The sequence below is a fragment of the Camelus ferus genome, chromosome 1 (assembly GCF_009834535.1).
Source record: "Camelus ferus isolate YT-003-E chromosome 1, BCGSAC_Cfer_1.0, whole genome shotgun sequence".
In the NCBI taxonomy this organism is placed as follows: Eukaryota; Metazoa; Chordata; class Mammalia; order Artiodactyla; family Camelidae; genus Camelus; species Camelus ferus.
The window spans coordinates 118779725-118801422 of NC_045696.1; the positions used below are offsets into that span (position 1 = coordinate 118779725).

Genomic DNA, 21698 nt, shown 5'->3' on the forward strand with positions numbered 1-21698 from the left:
ATAATTACCTATAATTAATGGTTTATTGCTCCTCCTTTTCAAGCCTGGCTTTTAGTTAAAGTTCTATGGCAGCTAGGCATTTAAGGAAGGGATGGCTAATGGAACTTCTCGAGAAACATAAACGCCGCTGAATGAAAATTATAGTTTAATATTGTACGAATTAATAGGTATTTTACAGTTCATCAGGTACATTAAATGAAAACGAGAAATCAACTCAAAATTTAAATATCTGCACTGATCCTTTTAACTTTCCCTGATACTTGTGACCCATCATAAGTGACAAACTCTTCTAAGACTTACTTCCGTGTCTTCTACGAAAGATACAATGGTGCAAACACTGTTAAGCTTTATTATGTTTCACAGGAACTCCTATGGAGTTTTTGAAAGTCTGCACTAACATGAATAATTTTACCCACACAATTCCCTTCTCAGGTTAAGTATCCACCTTTGGGATTACCTGACCTGCAGAGGATAAGCACCCATGAAATTAGCACTAGTTCACTGAAGTAAGAAAGTAGTAAATCCTTACATTCAGGGGCAAACCAGAGCCAGATTCATTGTGGTCATCATTCCCCAATACGCTATCATGATGTTGTACACCTGAAACTAATATAATGTTATATGTTAATTATATCTCAATTTTTTAATTAAAAAAGAATTTACTAAATAATAATTATTTGACTTGGAGCAAATTAAGCAGCATGTTACTATCCATTAAAAATAATTATAGGCATGCTGTAGGCCTGTGACAAAGAGTACCTGAGGGCGAGTTCCTCCCGAGCTATTACTCCATTTTACATGCTTATTACACCGCTGGGCACATGACCCCACAGAGAAAGGAAATACAGAAGTGGTATCTGATTAGGGTGACAGCACTTTTTACCTTTTGAAATTTACTTTTAATCAAAATTTGCTTAACTTAATTCATGTTTGTTGTAAACATCCAAAATTATAGTAATACACGAAGTAAGGTCACCTAGGGTCTGTCTGCCCTTTGCTCACAGGTAAGTACTGTTAACTACTGCACGCATATTTCTCCAAAAAAATTTCAATGCACGTACATACGTGTATAAATGTGTATACAGACAACCCAGTCTTCAAAAAAATGGGATCCTACTATATACAGTCATTTGGAACTTATTCTATTCAGTTTCAAGTGTATCTTGGACATTTTTCCATGCCATTATCCATAAAGCTCCCCTTTCTTTTTAAGGCTTGTATAATAGTCCCTTGTTTGGCTATAACACAATTTATTTCACTAGTTCCATACTGGTGGATATTAGAGTTTATGTCTTCCAGTTTTTTTCACTATTATAAACAGTGCTTGGTGAAATCCTTCAGTACTTTTATAAAAAATGCTGCAGAATTAATTCATAGCAGAAAACATTCTAGGTCAAAGAATACATTCAAAATTTTCACACACATTGCTAAATTGCCCGTCACAAGTTGCCCACCACTGCTACCAACAGCAGACAGGAACACCTATTCCCCCATCACTCCCTCCATCACAAAATGTAATGGTCTTTTTACTTTGTCCATTTGACACTATTTTAATTTAAACTTCATTCAGTATATTTTAGATTAAATCTGCCATACTCATTTAAAGCATTTAAATCATCATTGTAAAATTTTTGAAAACATAGTTAAATGTGAAGAATAAAATGCAATGATCTATATCATCATTCAAGAGATAACTGTTTTTTATTCTATGCATATATTTAATGCACACATATTTTCTTAAAATGCAATCACAATATACTATTTTATATGTTGATTTATTAAACTGATAACAGGAATAATTCCCTCCCCTCCATAATCTTAGTCTTTTAAGAACATGATTTTCAAAGCCCACAAAACATGTCTTCATGTAACTGTTACCATTGGACATTTACGTCTGTTTTTTCATTATTATAAATTATGCAGAAAATTTTATTTGACTACTTGTCTGAGTATCCTGCGAGGTTAGAGAGAGTCCTAAGAGTGGTCAGAACAGGTTCTTTGCTTTAAAATAATGAATGGTCCCTGTGCAATGCCAAGCCCTTAGGTTTCTATCATCATTAGATACCATCCCATCCACGTAGGTGACTCTTCACTTCCTTAGGATAAGACACTATTCTGTATTTATAAACATATCCTCTCTTTTTTTTGCAAAATTGTTCATGACCTTAAATATCAGTATATTTGATTGACAAAGCATTAATCATGGAAAAACTTATACCACATCTTCCTCAGACATCATCAAATCAAGGAGAGGAAACTAGGAGTGAGAGCATCTGAATAAACATTTACAAGCACGAATCTTTATTATCTTCATAAAAGTGACCTTGTGCTAGGCCACAAAGGAGCTCTCAGAAACATCCTCAAAGCAGAACACATCCAAGCCAAATCATCTGACAAATCTGCACAGCCAAAAGAACCCATACGTGTAGAAATTCTAAAACACATTTCCAAAGAACATTTAGGTTCAAGAAAAAAAGCGAAATGGAAATCACCGACTGTTTAAAACTGAACCATGACAGAGCACCGAAGGCTGAAACCTTTGTGCTGCTGGAAAAGCGGCCCTCAGGAAAATTTACAGCCTTAGCTGCCTGTTGAGAAGGTAAGAACAATAAAAAATAAGTAGCCTAAAATTTCCATTCAAAAAACTAGAAAAAGAAACAAAATACACATACAGAAAAGAGCAGTTAATAAAGACATAAAAAGAGCTGGATGAATGAGAAACCAAGATTCAAAGAAAATAGTAGAGTTGATCAAGAAAACCAAAATCTGGTCATTTTCAAGGACAAATAAAACAGACAAATCGAATTTTAAAAAGAAAAAGAACAGAACTATTCTTTTTAAATGAAGATAACATATAATCAACTATGAATTGGCTAGAAATAAATAAACAAAATAGCCAATTTTCCAGGAACATAGAATTATTAAAGTTAGCTCAAGAAGAAAAAACTCACTGAGATGGATATCCAAAAAAAAAAAAAAAAAAAAAAACCAAAAAAGAAACGGAAAAGGAACTCAAAGATCTAGCCTTTTATTTTATCTTTTAATTAAAAAATATTTTATTGCTAAAAAACACTAACCATCGTCTGAGTCTTCAGTGAGTCATAGCAGTCACATCGGACCCCAGACCACCATCACAAATACAGTAATAATTTTAAAAGTTTAAAATCTGTGAAAAGTACCAAAATGTGACGCAGAGACATGAAGTAAACAAACGCTGGAAAAATGGTGCAGACAAACCTGCTCAAAAGGGCTGCCACAAGCCTCCAATGTGTCAAAAACCAAACAAAGCAACGCACAGCAGAACAAGGTGTGCCTGCGTGGAAAAGACGACCCTCAGAGAAGCACCCCGGTGAGGTTACAGAGCTGAAAGCGGTGGAGTGGGAATGTGAAGCCAGGTGAGACAAGAGTTTTGAGATGCTCATCGCTGAAAGGTCTAGCCTTCTAAAAGGCACCAGGCTCAGGCCATTTTAGGTGAATTACACCAAACTTTCAAAGACTAGGTAAATACCATGTTATATAAACTATTCAGGAACTTAGGGGAGAAAAGAGAAAGCCACTCAGCTTACTTCAGGAGTGTAGCAGACGCTTTCTCTCAAACTCAGGACGATCGACACTTTGGACAGAATCATTAACTGAAGGGGGGGGGGAGGGGTCGCCCTGGGCATTGTGTGGTTTAGCACAGCCCTGACTGATACTCAAGCCATGCAATAACAAATCAGAGAAGAAAACCGCAGATCACTCACGCAAAGATTCACAATGCCTAAATAAAATACTGGCTAATCGATCTGTCAGGGACAGGCAGGATTTATTCTAGAAATATAATGGTGGCTTTATAATTATCTATGAAGATAATTACTGTCTTAACAAAATAAAAGAAAAATCGTATGATTGTGTTAATTTTTGCAGAGGAAAGATCTGATAAAATCCAAAACACACTCATGGTAAGATTCTTAACATAAACCAGAAATAGAAGAAACTTTCCTTACCCTTAACCTGAAAAAAGGGATCTGTGAAAACCAATGGGAAACTTTTTTTTTAATGATGAAATGCTGGAAGCATCCCAATTAAAGAATAAGACTTGTACTCAAGAAAAAGAAATATGTAAGATACACACATTAGAAAGAAAGACACAGATAACCATTATTTGCAGATTTTTAAACTGTCCACATGAAGAGCCAAGAGAAGCAACTGGCAAACGACAAGATCTTTAAAGATGTCAGCAAGGAGGCCAAGATCAAGACCAGAAATTATTAGCTTCTGTATACATTAGCAATGATCAATTAGAAAACCTTAGAAATAAATCCATTTGAAATAACTTGAAAATGCCTGATATGCAAGACTGTTGTGAAAAAATATCCAAAACCTTACTAAAGGACATAAAGTAATGAAACAGACATAGCTGGTCCCTGGATGAGAAGTCTCAATGTTACAAAGATTTCATTTTTCCCCAAAATTATTTATATAATGTAATCCTTAACAAAATACCAAATGGAATTTGCAAGGAATTTGACATGCTGATACAAAAAAATTAAAACAAATGAATAAACAACAGAAGACAGTTGAGGAAATCTTAAACAGAAAGAACCAAGGTCTTGCCCTACGAGATATCAAAAAAAAAAAAAAACAACCCAAAACATTGTGAAGACATAGTAATTAGAACAGCATGACACTGGTGCGGGAACAGATCACCAGATTCACAGAAGACAGACTCCAGACACAAGCCAGTGAAGACAAGGGACTTCAAAACATACTAAAAGTGGCATTCCAAATCACAGGATGAGGATTAACCACTCAACAAACTGTTGACATGGCTGCTTGTCCATCTGCAAAAAGCATAAAATAAAAAAGATAGTAAAAATCTCGTCTTCAGACAAGTGACACACACACACAAAGTCCAGAGTAACTGAAGACCTAACCTAGCCTAATATAGCAGATGAGCAGGACCAACTACATAATTTGCGGGGCCCAGTACAAAACAAGAATGCAGCACTTTCAAGATGACGACAGCTGAGAATTAAAGTGCTTTGCCCCCCGGACGTTTCATGTAACTGGAATCAGAAGTATGTGGCCTCTGTGACTGGCTTCTTGCACTTAACATGCAGTGCTTCCAAGGTCCATCCATGTGTCGCACGTATCGTTATTTCATTTTTTTTTTATTGTCAAGCAATATTCCATGGTATGAATGCACCACCTTTTATTTAATCATTCATCAATTAATGGATATCTGGGATGTTTCCACTTTGGGGGTATTACAAATAATGCTGCAATGAACATCGGTGTATAAGTCAAAATATTTTCTTAGGTACACGTTACTATATGTAAAATAGATAAACAACAAGGTCCTACTGTAGAGCACAGGGAACTGTATTCAGTACCTTGTAATAACCTGTAATGAAAAAGAATATGGTAAGATTCTTATATATATGTATAAGAATATACATTTAACTGAACCACCGTGCTGTATACCAGAGACTGACACAACATTGTAAACTGACTACACTTCAATTTTCAAAAATGTGCTTTCTTTAAAAAGCTGAACAATTCTATGTTAATGTGTCCCGGATGATTCAGAAAGTTAAGACAATTAAAATACATGTTTTCCTTTATTCATCCTAACAAGAAATCCTTCATGAATCAACTGAACCATCTGATAAAAATAATGAACAGGAAACAATTACTGGCATCATACTAATCATAACTAACTTCCAAATTAACCTTCCCTTAAATGCTACATTTTAAGAAATGCGTTTTTACAGCTGGAGAAATACCGTGGCCAGCAACGGATTTATTGATCAGAATTTTCTGAAGGCAAAGGAAGGAAAGGGCTCTCTGGAAAGTGGCGGGGGTGGGGAGAGGGTTTAAATCTTTCCAATCACCGGACTAATCGAACATTTTTGGTCACAAAGATACTTTACACTCTGACTTGGAGTGAACTTTTATAATGATTTTGAATAATAAAATAATTGTAGACAAAACTATCAAAAAGCAGAGGATATTCTGTTTTTAAAGTACTTCCTCCTCATAGGTGTAATGAACTGCCCTTCAAAAGCACAAAGGTACAGGCAGGTGAGGCGGCACTGTCTAAGGGCCTGCGGGTGGCCCCTGCGCTCTGACGGCCTCAGTGTAAACTGTCCCTCCTTCAGCCCCGTGTACTGGGTGTGGTTCTGGGGACAAAGGCCCACCCTTCTCTTAGGGAACCCACACTGTAAGGGTGGGATCCCCTGAAAGCATATCTTGATTTACTGCTCTCTTAGCAATTTGGTTTGAGCTCCCAAAGAAAACAGCGATGGCTTGTAAGAACAAATCTTTCACCTTCTGTTCACTCAGCTCACTCTTTCTAAATTTTTTATTGAAGTGGAGTTGATTTACAACGTTAGTTTCAGGTGTACAGCAAAGTGGTTCAGTCATACATACACACACATACGTATATCTTTTCTTTGCAGACTCCCTTCCATTGTATGCTATTATAAGAAATTGAGTACAGTTCCCTGTGCTCTACAGTAGGTCTTGGTTGTTTATCTATTTCATATATAGAAACATGTGCCACTCTTCTTATGAGGGAAAAGGACTATAAAAGAAAGGCTCTACCTGATCACTATCTGATCAAAAGGCAGAGAACTAGTCAACCTTTTTCAGTGTTATAACATAGTAAGAAATCTGAAATAAAATGACATACGACAGGACTTACAACCTGTTTTCGTGTTTTGGTGAGCTGCCCAGAGTACTCAGAGTCAAAGCAAAAAGCCACCCTGGGCTCCACTTACCAACCAGACAAGCAGAATGTGACATTGAACATTTCTGCGTCAGCCAGCTGTTTGCAACTCCACATTCATTCTCCCAAAAAAAACAACAATGTAAACAGTGCTTGTAATCTCAGATCCACCCAGGAAAGCCTATTTAATCCAAATGTCGCTAAAATAATGTATACAGACAAAAATGGGGATGTTACTGCTGAAATCTAGTCATTAAACCAAACAAAATAAATTCATTAAGAAGTAATTTTTAAATTTTTATTTTGCTTCTCCTCCTCAGTCTGGTACGGGAAGAAAAGCGATTATTAACTGAGTGGAAACGCCCGAGGCCCCGAGGGGCTCCCTGCCTCTGCTTTTTGATTTTCACGTCCTCCACTTCCACCATCTTTCCCTTCTCTTCTATCCAAATACAGCTGGGTTCCAGTCTTCAATTTAAATCATTCTGTGTCCACAGAGGCCCCTCCGCCTGGAAGGACCCTGACCTACAAGTGGATGCTGCTCCCTGGGCAGTGAGCAGCCGTCGGGCAGAAACTGTTATCTCTTGGCTAACCAAGGGGGCCGGCGTGGGGGAGGAGGACAGCAAAGGAGTGGAACTTCGGGGGGTAAGCGGAGAGGAGCCCCGGGAGACAGAGAGAGGAGGGGAGGGCAGGGAGAGGGAAGTGATGGGTAAACAGCCCAGGGTCAGATAGGCCCTCCTCCTCTCAAGAGCCAGACCACGAGCTCAGGTCTGCCAGTCTGCCATGGATGGGGACAGAGAGTGGGCTGGGGGGCTACATGGATGCTCTAATGTTTGTATCTATTCATTGCAGCAACATGGATGTACCTGGAGAGCACCATTCTAAGTGAAGGGAGCCAGAAAGAGAAAGAAAAATACCGTATGGTATCACTTATACGTGCAATCTAAAACAAAGAAAAAAGAAAAAAGAGGACCCTAATGAACTGATCTGCAAAACAGAAACAGACTTGCAGACATAGTAAACAATCTTATGGCTACCGGGGTAGGGGGTGGGAAGGGATAAATCTGGGAGTTTGAGATTTGCAAATGTTAACCACTGTATATAAAAATAGATTAAAAAAACAAAGTTCTTCTGTATAGCACAGGGAACTATAGTCAGTATCTTATAATAACATTTAATGAAAAAATACGAAAAGGAATATATGTATATATAAGCATGACTGGGACATTGTGCTGTACACCAGAAATTGACACATTATAACTGACTGTACTTCAATAAAATATATATATATATATATAACTTCACTAACTGTTTACTGGGCACCTAGTACAGAGAGGGTACCACTGGATATGTGAATCCAAAACAGGCATTTTTTTCTGCTCAAGGAGTTGCAGTCTTTGGGGGCAGAGACAGCACACAACTGCAGTAAATCCAGAAGACCTGAAGGACCACAAGCAACGTGGTACTGTTGGAGCACAAATGAAGAGGGGGAGACTGGAAGAGAGCCAAAAAGAATATCCGTTCATTCAAAAAAAACACTTATGGGGTGTCTAATTGGTGCCTGGCAACGTTCTAAGCATCGTGGATATACCATGAATCAAAGTCACAAAGTCTTCAGCCCTGTGGCATGGATAATAACCAAGAACACAATACTTAAAATTCAAGTGAAGTACATGGTGTGTGAGATGATGGTAAAGACTATGGAGAAAAATAAATAAAGCAAGAAAGGGGGCTAAGAGGGCAGTGGGGGGGGGGGACAGATAGTAAAGCCTCACTGAGAAGATGGTACTTTAGTAAAGACCTGCAGAGGTGAGACTGAGCTCCATGGACACCTAGCAGGAAGAGTGTCCAGGCAGAGGGAGCCCATAAGCACAGCCAGGTGCCCAGTGCAGGACCAGCAAGGAAGCAGGGGCGGCTGAGCAGGTGGACACAGAGAATCGGTGGAGAAGAGGCTGGAGTAACACGTGGCCAGGTCCCGTGGTACCCGTGGGCCACAGGGTGGATGTAAGCTTTGATCTACAAGAGCGGAGCTGAAGGGAAGAGACGGATGTGATCTGACTTAGACCACACCCTCTGGCTGCTGTAATAATCCGGGCTCCAGATGACGTGGGCTCGGACAAAGGTGGAAGCCGTGGAGGGGGGGACAAGAAGTATTCAGATGCTGGACGTGCTTCTGGGGGGGAGCGGATGGGATTTTCTAATGGACCGGATGTGAGAGGCAGAGGAAATGAGGTGATGTGTGAGTTTGCTGGGGGCCCCCTCAACAAACACCAGACTGGGGGGCTCAGACGACACAAAGTCCTTTCTTTGCAGTCCTGGAAGCTGGAGGCTGAGAGCCAGGTGTGGACAGACTGCTTCTCCTGAGGCCTCTCTCCTTGTCCTGCAGGCGCCGTCTTCTCCCTCGTCTTCACATGTTCTTCTCTGTGTGTGTCTCTGTCCTAATCTCCTCTTCTTTTTTCTTTTTTAGTTTTATGTTTCTTTTATTTTTTTAAATCTTTAAATTTTTTTCTTAAAAATTTTTTTGTTGTTGCTTTTCTTTTTTCTTTTTTTAAATTTATTTAAAAAATTTATTTAAAAAAATAAAATTTTTTTAACCTCCTCTTCTCATAAGGACACCAGACCTACTGGATTAGAGCCCACCCCAATGACTTCATGTAACCGTCGTTGGCTCTTCGAAGAATACACTCACATTCTGAGTCACTAAAGGGTTAAGACTCCAACATATGAATTTTGGGGCGGCATGATTCATCCCACCACCAGTGTCAAGGATGTTCTGACCAAGCGGAGAGACAGGGTCACCTGAGATCACCATTAAAGGATGGGGCAGGCTTCTGACGCAGGGAGAGGGGCATTGGAAGTGGGAATCATTACAGTGAAAAGATCAACAAACATGCATGGGGTGCTTATTTGGTGTAAGACACCACACTAAGCACGTCACTACTTCAGTTAATCCTTACAGCAACACTGCAATGCCAGGATTATCATCTCCATTTACAAATCAGGAAGCAAAGGCTTAACAAGTCACAGCATGGAAGGGGGACAGGAGTTGGATCCAAGCACTCTGACTGCAGCAGTCCTGCCCTTAACCACCATCTGCACCTCCTTCGCCACAGAAAGTCGTAAATGTGATCAAAAGTGACCTTAAGTACAATGCCCAAGAGATCAAGTCCAACTCTGGACTTCTGCAGAAGCCAGCCTAGATTCACAGGGTGATTAGATCATTTGTCCAAGTCACGCTATCTACAAGAGATTTAATTAGAAGACTGTTTATTTCATAAGACTAAAAAATTGGGAAAAAACCTAACTGCAGTTGGTCAGAAAATTACAGAATAATCTCAGTTTAAATAAACATACACCGTTAAGCAATGATGGAGAGCTACACTGATTACACAGATAGCTATCTGTGTTACATTGAGTTTTTTTTAAAGCAAGGAATAAAATTACATTTTAGAATAATCTTTAAAAAATATTATTGTTCATATGTCATATGTACATGCAAAAGTCTAGACAGATATACACTAAAAAGGAGATGGTAAGAAAGAGGATCATTTTCACTTTCTAAAAAATTTTTCAGCCATCTCTGATGTTTTCTAGAGTAAATAAACATTGTTTGTAAAGTCAGAAAAATAAGAATGCTATTGCCAACCTGATTTTTTCAAAGCTATTTCCTTTACACTTTGCTGCTCAAACTCCCCCCAAGTTTAGGGGCTCGCGGAACAGGCTGGCCTTTGAGACTTCTGGGAGTCACTTCTCCCGGGGGGCTCTGACTGTACACAGAGCAAGCCTCGGGGGCAACGTGTCAGGCGAAGCGTTTTGAGAGCCGGTACAGGGATAACTGCACTCAACAGTTTACAACTCACTTAGACTCAGAGAATCAACTTTTCACAAAGGAAGTGTCTGACTTCAAGAGGTACAAATTATATTATTCAGCTGGCATTTTTTAATAGTATCAAAGCTGTCAAGACTGTCATTAATGTCAAAGACATTTACTTGAGGAATATAAAATAAAGCACCAATAATAATATTTAAAAGAAGAAGGCAGATGAGGACATGAAAGAGAGAGCGGGGGAAATGCTTAGGGGCAAGGCAGCCAACAAGTGGGCGCAGCACCATGCTTCACAGTGATTAACTCACGCCAGCTGGACAGACAGCACCACCGAGCGCTCTGCGCTGTGTGTGCCCCAGGCTACGCTCTGGGAAGACAAGGTGAGGGGGACACAGCCCCTGAAGGACCGCCATCACTGTTAACACGCCGCCTGTGACACGATCACGAACTCCTTTCCCTTCAGTAAGCGGAGGTGCCCAAACGAACTGGACGCCATCTGAGAACACTGCTCCTCTACAAGTTTTGTTTATTGCTGTTTCTTTCATTCTTTGCTTTTGAGGAGGTGGAGGTGAGGAATGGGATAAAATGAGGAAGAAAAAGTCATAGAAAGAAGACAGGTGGTGAAAATCCGAGAGGAAGGGGTAAACGGATACTGAATTTGGAAGAAAGGTGCCCGAAGGATGACAGGACAGCCCAGCAGAGTGGAGAGGTGGCGTGTGTTACAGAGCCGGGTCTGGCCCCACCAGGACGAGGAGGGTAGGTAGGGGAGGGGAGGTGGGAAGTGTGGGGACCCCGCCATCCACACCAGGAGCCCCTGGGTGGGGCGGTGTGGGGGATGCTCTCCTCGTCCCCAGGGCGTGCTTCCCGGCCGGCCCGGCAGGGAAATGTACAGGAAAGACTATGGAACCTTCCACGTGCCCCTCTTTCCTTCCTCTGCTACCCCGGCTGCAGGACGGCCCCCTTCCACAGTCTGATGTGGCTGGAGCCCAGCGTCACTAAAGAGATGCTTTTCCCCTGAATCAGCACAGCATCTGCTCACACGCACGTGTGCAAGAGGACAGGCGTCTCCCCGGCGGACTCTCACGGGAGGTTTCCCTTGACTGGTCCACGGCACAATGGAACCTCAGGCCGGGGCCCAGAGTTAGCAACTGCTTTAGACTCAGAGCAGCCACCTTTCCCACAACTATCTCCGTCAGCCTGGGAATCCGTGTGCTCCACTGCTCCGCGCACCCCGGCTTCCCTGAGAACCGGCCGGCGCCCTTCAACAAGCTCTTTATCGGACTGCATACTCTGCTGAATGTCAGGGCTGGAAATAGAATGGTCCTGGCTCTTAAGGGCTTTATAGGGCTTTATAATCCACGGGGAAACACAAACATAGTTTCAGGAGAGCTCGGCAAATCTGCTTTTCAAACTTTTTTTGGCGCCACCCTGAGTAAAACCTGCGGTTTACACAGCAGCCTGATGCACTTATACTCAAACACGTGGAACAGCATTTTCTCTTCTGGTCCATTCTGCTTTTATTTAGTGTTGTAAAAAAAAAAATATGAGGTCACACCTGTAGCCCAAATGGACAGGGTGCTGTGGGAGGACCAGGAGAGGCCCCCAGCCTGGCCTTGGAGAGGGGGGTCTGTGTCAGAGATGAATGACCACAGTGAGCCAGGCTGAGGAAGCAGGACAGCCAGCCAGAGCAGATGCCACGAGGCTGGAAGGGGACGACAGCGGACCTCGGGCACCGGGCATCACCAGACAGGTACCGGGACGGGGGGAGGAACGGCGAATGGGGGCTGAGTGCACAGGGGCCAGGAGTGGTATGTGGTATGGTTCCTGTACATATTTCAGATGTACAATTTGATGGACTTTAATAGATGTATCCACCCATGAAACCATCACCACAATCAAGACAGCTAACATCGCCATCACTCCCCCAGAGGTGCAAACTGAATTCCCAGTTTATCCCTTCCCACCCTCATTACCCCTGGTAACCGTAAGTTTGCTCTTTTGAGTGTCTCGCCGAGGTGCCCTGCTTGTGCTGTGGGGCCAGGGCTTGGCTGAAGGACTTTTGACCAGGAATAATCTGATTTGCCTTTTCCAGAGACCCACTCTGCCTCTGTGACAACTAAATTTAAGGCAGGCAAAAACAGGAGCAAAAAGAATAGTGAAGAAGATCATGTATCTAGTAGAAATGAGATGTGATGAGCTTTTTCACAGGCTATGAGCAAAGGGGACAGAGATTGTCCCGGGGTGACATCAGCAGGCACCAGAGACAAACAGGAGAGCCAGGTGCACACAGGAGTGACAACCCTAAGGAGACAGCAGAGCGGCGAGAACAGGGGCCAAGGAGGCCACAGAGGACACTGAAAGAGGTAGGCAGGGTCAGAAGCAAATCTCCAGCAGACAAACGAGGAGCCAAGGGCCCGGGGCCTAGTGGCAGGGCAGCCACCTGTCACCAAGCACTTCCTGTGGGCGGGCACCAGCCTGCACACTTTACTGCACGCAGGACACACTTTATCATATTGACCATCGTCATAAAAGATGGTGTGGTCATCCCATTGGATGACGTACAGCTCAAAGAGGTCAAGGAACGTGTGTGATGCCACTTGGTGAGTTTGTGGCAGAGCCAGGGCTTATTTTGAAAGGACTAAATTTTACAGCACAGAACTTGGTTGCAGCCTTTGCAAAAGTGGACACAAGGTCTTCAGTTGTTGGGGTCACAGGAAGAGAGGTGGTGAAGGCAAAGGGCTGACTTCTCTTGCAATCAAACCAACAAGGGGGGAGACCACACGGAGGAAGCTGCCGCCTGCAAAGAGGGCCGGTTCAGGGTGTGAGCAAGGCGGGTGTGCTGGCAGGCTGCAGGGAACGCCAGTCCGGAGGAAGCATTTGAAGAGGGGGCAGGGGCCAGAGGGGAAATGGGGACCTGGGGGACAGGAGGTGCTGGCCGCCCCGGAGAAGGCAGGATGCCCTCTGACATCTCACCCCCACCCAGCCTGGAGGGAGGCGGAGGGCACCGCCTAGGTCCTCGGCACAGGTGGTCCAGACGGTCCCTGTCTTCCTGTGCTTTGCTGAGTCCTTTTCTTATCCTCTGGGGTTTCCCTCAAACTCCATTTGCTTGGAGTTTTGAATGCCACGGTCTCAAATAATGGACCTTTCTGGTTCTATAAGCATGAGCCTTTTCCTTTAGAGCTGAAGGTGTCAGGTACCACCACCACCCACACGCTCGCTCACGGGGGTGTCCCCTCCCCTCACCGTCACCCTCCAGGAGGGGAAGAGTGGCTCAGTTTCTTCTTCTACAGTGTCTGGAAGCAAACATCTCCCCGAGGTCTTCCAACACATGTCACTTTGCAGGGAAACACACAGAGCGGAATAACGCAAGTCTCACCCCAAGGAAAACTGTCCCCAGTATTCAGCGCAACGTAAACAGAATGACACCTGGGGCTTTTTGTACGTTCAGAAGCTCTACAATTCTACCATTGTTTTTGTCCCACTGAGGCCTAATCCATCTTTACTGATTTTATTTGAGAAAGAACTACCTTTTGATTATTTCACCCAATTTTAACAATCTGTGTGCACTTACCTAGTAAGTTTTCTCAATTATTTACACGAGTATGGCTTGTCCTGTTTACGGGTGTGCGCCCAGCACAACAGACACTGACGGATGCCTGCGGGTGAGCACGGCCCCCTGGAGACCACCTCTTTAAAGGCCATACCATACAGTCATGGAATCCGGCCAAGCCAAGGACTAGGTGCCCAACTCCAGCTTGTGACGTCAGCCCCAATAAATTCAACCAACGGGCTTTTCTAAAATAAGCATCTAAAAATAAAAATCCAAAGGCTAACAATCTATGTTTGCTTCCAAATCAATAGACCTAGAAACTCGAGAAGACGAAACGCTAGGAGTTTGAATCCACCCACCTTCCAACAGCTATCACACCACCGCCCTAAAAGAAAACACGAGCAGAACCCTCCCCCTCGCTGCTGTCTGCAGCGGGAATTAAATTCCCACCATGTCCACGAGCACACGTGGGCCGTCGCTGATTTTCAGGAAGCCAAAACGGAACACGTGGATGGACCGTGTTCCCAAAATGTCTATCCTTGGACAGACACGAGGGCAGATGATTCAAACGATACAGCTAGCTGCTTGAAAGTTTTTAAATTTGAGTGAAGGTTAGGGACAGGTCTAATATCATTCCTCAAACACCTGTGTACATTTTCCTCACATTTCTGGATTCTTTTGTCACTTTTTAGGCTGACAGTGTTGGCTGTCTCACAAATAAGAAAGCAGTGAACTGAATGTGAATCCTCCAAATAAAGACCTCAGGCCTGGGCGAGGCGTTAACAGAAGAGGAGGTATGTGGACAAGACACCCTGAAGGCATCTTCAGCTCCAAATTTCCAAGGAGGGGCCTGGCGTCAGTCTCATTAAACTGCTTCTAAGTGCTACTTTTGTACTACACATGCAACAAAAGGCAGGCTCCTGGCACCGGGTACCATGTAGAGATGAATTCTGACAAGGGCCAATCAGAATCTGCCCGGAAAAAACCTAATGTGCTGTCTTCCAAAGTGGATGGCTTTCTCCGGGGCTGTGGCTTCCCTTCCGCTGGCCAGGCGACTCCTGTACAAGGAACACCAAGGCCGGCCGGACTCAGAGAGCCTGAGGAGAGCGAGGCTTCTTGTATTTCTTTCCACATGCTTTTCTGTTTTCAACAATACCTCTTCTTTAGCAATGGTCACTGTGATCACTGAAAGTTGACTGTAATTATTACTCTATAATCCTTTAAAAATTCATTAATGGGCATTTTACACAGTGCAGGAATCCTTCATCTTAATCTGGTTATCCCAAAGCTTTATAAAGTCATCAAGCTTTTTTTTTTTTGTAAACAGATCCAAACATGATCAATTGCTTGTCCTGTATAAGCAATGTTTTCAGCAGATTTATAACTTGCTCCAGTTAAGCAAATAATAAAAATACATTTAGCAATGAGTTAACACAATTGCATCACACAGGCAGTTGTGCTTTCAAACAGTACTAAAAACGGTGTATGACAAGTAAATTTCAATGTGAAACATCAAATTACACATCACTCGCCACCTTTCAGGCCAATTTTTCATAAAGTAATTCCTACTGCATTATTAAGGGAAAACCCGATGTAAAACCATAACCTGTTATCCAAAATTAATGCAAGTACGACATTCTCTTTTAGAGGCTGAGTCTGTGACATGCCTCTTTTGCCTTCTCTGTTTGGTCTGTATGGTCAGTGTTCATAAAAAAGGAAGCACCTTTAAAAGCCAGCAACAAGGTGGGGAGGGTGTAGCTCAGTGGTAGAGCACGTGCTTAGCATGAACGAGGTCCTGAGTTCAATCCCCAGTACCCTCATATAAACAAATAAATAAATACCTAATTACCCCCCCAAAATAAAGACTAAATAAAAATTTTAAATTTAAAAAAATTCAGCAACAGTGAGAGGGAAACTGAACCATATGTGAGGAAAACACAGGCCCCTAATTTCTGGCCGGGTGTGTGACTCATAGTCATTACACACGTAGTCATGGAAGAGCTTTGTTACAAGCTTTGATTAATTTTCCAGATTTTCCCCAGCTGGGGAGGTGTTTCATCTGAATAGGTCAACTGTCCACAGACGGCCACAACCTGCAAATCTTGTGCAGCCTGGAAGGGCAAGCAGGTATTTTAGGAAAGAAGAACCCTGTTCTTTGATTTATGCCATCAGCACAGCAAGTAACTAAGTGTAACGACCGTAAGTGACTCAGCCTAGAAGTGCCGTGTGACTCCTGCCTTCGACTGGAGTCGACTGAGGCCCACAACAGGTAAGTCTCTCGAGACAGCAACCTCCCAGCTTCTCAAGTCGACCCTCAGGCCTCAGGTCAGTGATTCCATCTGCAATGTAACTTTCAGTATTATGAAATGTAATTGTATTTCCACTGGAGTTGATGGAAAGGTGCCTTCCGGAAGCCAGTCTGCCCCGAAGACAACCACCCCATCTGCCTTGAAAGGAGACCACAGAAAAGTCAAATTTAAGGTCTGGCCAAGCTCACCTGCTCCACAGTGACTGTAGCAGGGATTACGTGCCCCTGAGGGGACACTCTGCAGTGTCTGGGATGACACTGTTTCACTGTCATGGCCGGGGGGGCGGGGTGCTACTGGCATCTAGAGGAAAGATCAGGGATATCGCTAAACATCCTATGACACAAAGGCTAGCCCCTCACAGTGAAGAATCCTCCAGCCCAAAATGTCAGCAGTGCTGAGTCTGGAAACCCTGGACTATAAAGACTGAAGGATTAATACCTTCACCCGGACAACACAACGCGGAGAACTGGGCCCGAATAAACAGAAAGACGACTTCCAACACTCATCCTCCCGAGGCCCACGCCAAGGGTAGTCAAAGACAGCCTTGATTTTGAAACCATATTGCTAAGCCTGCTGAAATAAACGTTTTTACAAAATCATGTATTCATTTTCCTAGCTAACATATGCAGCCTTTAAAAAAAAAGACCTAATCCTCCCCTCACCCAAAAAAAATTTCCCCAGGGAAATAATCTTTTGTTCTTTCAGGGATGCAGTTACACTTAACATTTTCCCTAAATTTATGTCAAATGATGAGCACTGAACACAGCTTGCTTGCTTGCTTGCTTGCTTTTCTTTCTTTTTTGAAAAACAAGTTGGCAAGAACATAGAGAACAGACAAACCACAGACTTTATCAAACAGAATCACATGGCACTCTGGGTGGCCTGGAAGGCACAGAACCCCAGCTCAGGCTCCTGCAACGGCATTTACTGAGAAGCCCGGCTTCGGGGAGCGGGTGGGACAGGCTGGTGCGGGCACCCCAGCCCCAGGAGACGGGCGCACACGCAGTCCCGGCACCAGACTCATTTCTCGATTTCTCCTGAACAGGCCAATCAGGACAGTGCTTTCTAGAACACCAATCAGGCTCCAGAATGAAAAAATAAAATGTGTAAGAAATTGCAGACTTCCATGAGGCATCTCTTGCTGAAAGTTCGGGAAATGTTTATCTTGCTGCCCAAATGACTAACGCCAGGGGCTGTGGCATTGTGTTTCCTGAGTCACGTGGGGGCTTTGCTTCAGGACGGTGGGTCAGGATTCCACCATCTCTGGTCCTGTTCTGAGACCCTCTACTGCGGTCAAGAGAAGGGGTTGTCCTGGGCGGTCCCTGTAGAAAGGAACCTATGACCGTGTGAAGATTACAGCCACCTTCCACCCGAAAAGCCATTTCGATGTTTGCATTAATGTTTCAAAGAGGAAGGAACTTTGAACTTTAAGTGAAATGCAGGTTACAACCACATAAACCATGAGCAGTCTTTTATAACCTGAACTTTCCCATGCACTCCTGATCACAAACATTCTTTTCTGTTGACTGCCTAAGATACCAAATGTCTCAGAAATTTAAATATCACTACATCTAATGTCTGAAACTGCCTCCCATGCAAATTACATAAAAATTCTTTTATTTAAATTTTTTTCATAAAAATTCTTTTAGATGACGTATGTATCCTGATTTTTGGTTTCAGGAAAAAAAGATTTGTTTTTACTCTTTTTTTAAACTATGGGGAACTCAAAAGGTAGATTCCTATGACAAACACCAGAAAAATCCTGATTAATTAAAGATTTAAAGGTAGAAAATGAAAATAAATGTGAATATTTGTACAAATTCCCATCCTTATGTAACCCAGGATTGAGGAAGGACTCTTTCGACACTAAACTGAAGACAGAAAGCATGAACAAAACATTTTGTTACATTTTAGAAAAATCTTCCTGATCAACAAAAGCAACATAAACAACAGTAAGCGCCATAACCAACTAGTGGAATGCTACAACAATCAGGGACACCCGGCAACAAAGATAGAAGACTAAATATTTATAAAGCCCTTGGAAATCAAAAAGACAAACGGCTGAGGAAAAAAATAAGCAAAAAACATGAACATGTAATTCATGGAAAAATAAACATGAAAAAACTTCAATCTCCCCAGTGCTCACAAAAACACAAATTAAAACAAAGATATGCATTTTCTGCCTATTAAATGAGTGTTGGTGGATAGTGATGGTGACATGCAGCGAGGCTGAAGCTGCGAGGAGACAGGGCCTTCCTCGCTGCTCGTGGACCTGCAAATAGGTAAAGCCTTTATGGGTTTGCTCACCTACAGCAACAGACTCACAGACATAGTAAATGATCTTAGTGCCAAGGAAAGGGGGTGGGAAGGGGTACGTTTGGGAGTTTGAGATTTTTGCAAATGTTAGCCACTACACATAAAAATAGATTTTTTTTTAAGTTTCTTCTGTATATAGCACAGGGAACTATGTTCAACATCTTGTAATAACCTTTAATGGAAAAAATATGAAAACAAATATATGTATGTATCTGCGTGACTGGGACATTGTGCTGTACACCAGAAATTAACACATTGCAACTGACTGTACTTCAATTAAAAAAAAAATGTTCCCTTTGATTCCATTTCCAGGGTTTATCCAAAAGAAATGATATGAGATGTTCATAAAGATGCACATATTAAATGCACTGTTTATCGTTTTAAGTGAACAACCAGGGGCCTGCGTGTCTGGGCCTCGTGCCCACCTCCCGCAGTGACTGACTGCCACTAGTTCCACCACCTGAGGGTGCCCAGCAGTCTGCCTCTCCCATCACCTCGTTCAGCCCCCATCTCTTCACTCAGGGGCCCGCAACAGCTCCCTACACAGCATCCTGTCCCTTTGCAGGTCTTCCTCCCTCCACCTGCCATCAGAATGAGATTTTTTTAAATTGATGTATAGGTGATTTCCAATGTTGTGCTAGTTTCAGGTGTACAGCAAAGTGATTGAGTTATACATACATAATGTTCTTTTTCACATTCTTTTCCATTACAGGCTATTACAAAATAATGAATACAGTTCCCTGTGCTGCACAGTAGGACCTTGTTATTCATCTTTTCTATATACAGTAGTTTGTATCTGCTAATCCCAAACTCCTAATTTATCCCTCCCCCAACCCCTGCCCCTTTCCGCTTTGGTAATCATAGTTTGTTTTCTACGCCTGTGAGAATCAGATTTTAAGAAGACAAATCGAGTAACTTCACACCCTTGGCAAAAGCTTCAAGGGTCTTCCGCAGCCTTAAGTCCAAACTCCTGACCCCTGGTCGAGAGCCGTGGCTCTCCTGACCTCTGGTCACCCAGCCAGCGTCCCCTCCCCGCCCCCAGGACACTCTGAAGTTCCCGCAGCGGGCCAAGCGGGTCTCTGTGTGCGCAGCTCCCTCTCCTGACCTACCCTCCTGCAGCGCATCCTCGGGGCCAGGGCCGCAGGCGCCACCTGGGGGAGCCTCCGCGCCCACGACCTCGGCACACCCTGTCCACGTGCCTCGCCCCAACCCCACCGCGTGGGAATGAGGGGCTTAACTGTGGGTCACCTGGCTTGCAGGTTTCTCAGGTCACCTTTCTCATGGCTTTGCCTTCTCAGAGGACACAAATGCCTCTGCAAGCCCGCCACCCCGTCCTTACACACACGCCAAGCCCTTCCAGGTCCACAACGTCCGCCAGCAACGCTCCTGTCACTCACACTCCACCCTCCACGGCACACACGCCTGGGGCAGCGGCCGGAGACAGCGAGACTCCAGGTGGGCACCGGTCCTGAAAACTTGGCCCTTGAGACGTCACAGGTGCATACAGTGGACACCACATGAACTAACTAGTAGGATGATGATCAAATCCAGGCCTACAGATATATATAAACTCAGATTCAACTAAAATTTTTTAATTCTTTTTGGGGGGAGGTAATTAGGCTTTTATTTATTTATTTTAATGGAAGTACTGGGGATTGAACCCAGGACCTTGTGCATGCTAGGCACACGCTCTACCACTGAGCCATACTTTCCCCCCAGATTCAACTAAAAGTGAAGTGAGCGTTTGTTCTATGTCAGAACTTACTCTAGGACTTACTCTATGCAAAGTGCTTTCATATCCAGTATCTCCCTGAATCCCTGAAATAACTTTTTCGGGTAGGTGTTATTATTATTCTCATTTTGCAAGGGAGGAAACGGACCCTGTGAGACACTGGAGACTTGCCGGGGTCACTCAGGTCGTAAGTGGCAGCAACAGGACTGGAACCTGGGCTGTCAGATTCCGACACCAGCACTTTCCTCTGTGAATACTATTTATGAGGTCTTCTTTTCTAGTCTTTAACATCAACACACAATTAATTCAGCTTAATTAAATTTTGACAGCCAACACTCATTTGGCAACCAGGTGATTCTATCTGCTGATATCGAAAGTCTGTTATTTAAACTGTTTTTATAGGAACAGAACTTTTATGCGCTTTTTTTCTAAGGAAGAGAAGCAGATGGGGAGGGAAGAGGGAAAAAAAGAGTAGAAAGAGATTAAACGAGAAATAATAAGCATCATTTAAGGGTTCCTCTCCTACCTCATATATCTTTTTCTAAACTCAAGTCAATTAAATCGAGCCATGGTCAGCTTCTGGGCTGACATACGTCCCAGACACAGACCTCAGTACAAGCTGGGTCCCGGACTGGGAGGAAGAGAATTTGGATCTGAGCAGAAGCATTCATGCCAAGATATGGGCCCTACCCACCCTATCACCACATTTATAGAGAAAAAAATTACAGTGACTTGACCAGAATATACATCTCAGAACATGGGGTAATCAGATGTACACTGGAGGTCAGTGAAAAAGGAGACGAAGGTGCTTCCAAGGTTTCTTGCTTGGGCCATAACAACAACAACAACAACAACAACAACAACAACAACAACAAATGCCGTTAATGACACAGGAACTCTTGGAGGGGAAGCAGACCAAAGGGGAAAATCAGGAGCGGCACCTGGGACATGCTGACCTTCCGGGGCCTGGAAGAGAGTTCCATGAGGCTTAAGAAATTCAGGGACGCGAGGTGAGGGGGATGATGGGGTTGCCAGATCTGAGACTTGTCCCTCGGGATGTTGATGGAAGCATCCCTTGTTTATTATTCTTGGTTCAATTTCTTAGAAATGAACAGAGGCTGCAGAAGGCTGGGTCAAAAGGGCAAACACTGACTTGCGAGGAAAGCCCTTGGAGTTAAAGAAAACAGTCACTCTGGCTCTCTTATTTATAGCAGCTCTGATCAAAACAGAGATATGATCAGCCAAGGTCCTCTCCA

The 21698-nt window shown here is 43.3% G+C and overlaps 1 protein-coding gene and 1 non-coding gene across 4 annotated transcripts in view; both read right to left on the reverse strand.

The window, feature by feature from the left end:
- PLCL2 (phospholipase C like 2) overlaps positions 1-21698 on the reverse strand; it is a 174305-nt gene that overhangs the window by 103749 nt on the left and 48858 nt on the right. The gene's annotated exons all lie outside the window — the stretch shown is intronic.
- TRNAA-AGC lies at positions 20351-20422 on the reverse strand. The gene has a single exon. It is a non-coding gene; the product is annotated as a tRNA-Ala (tRNA).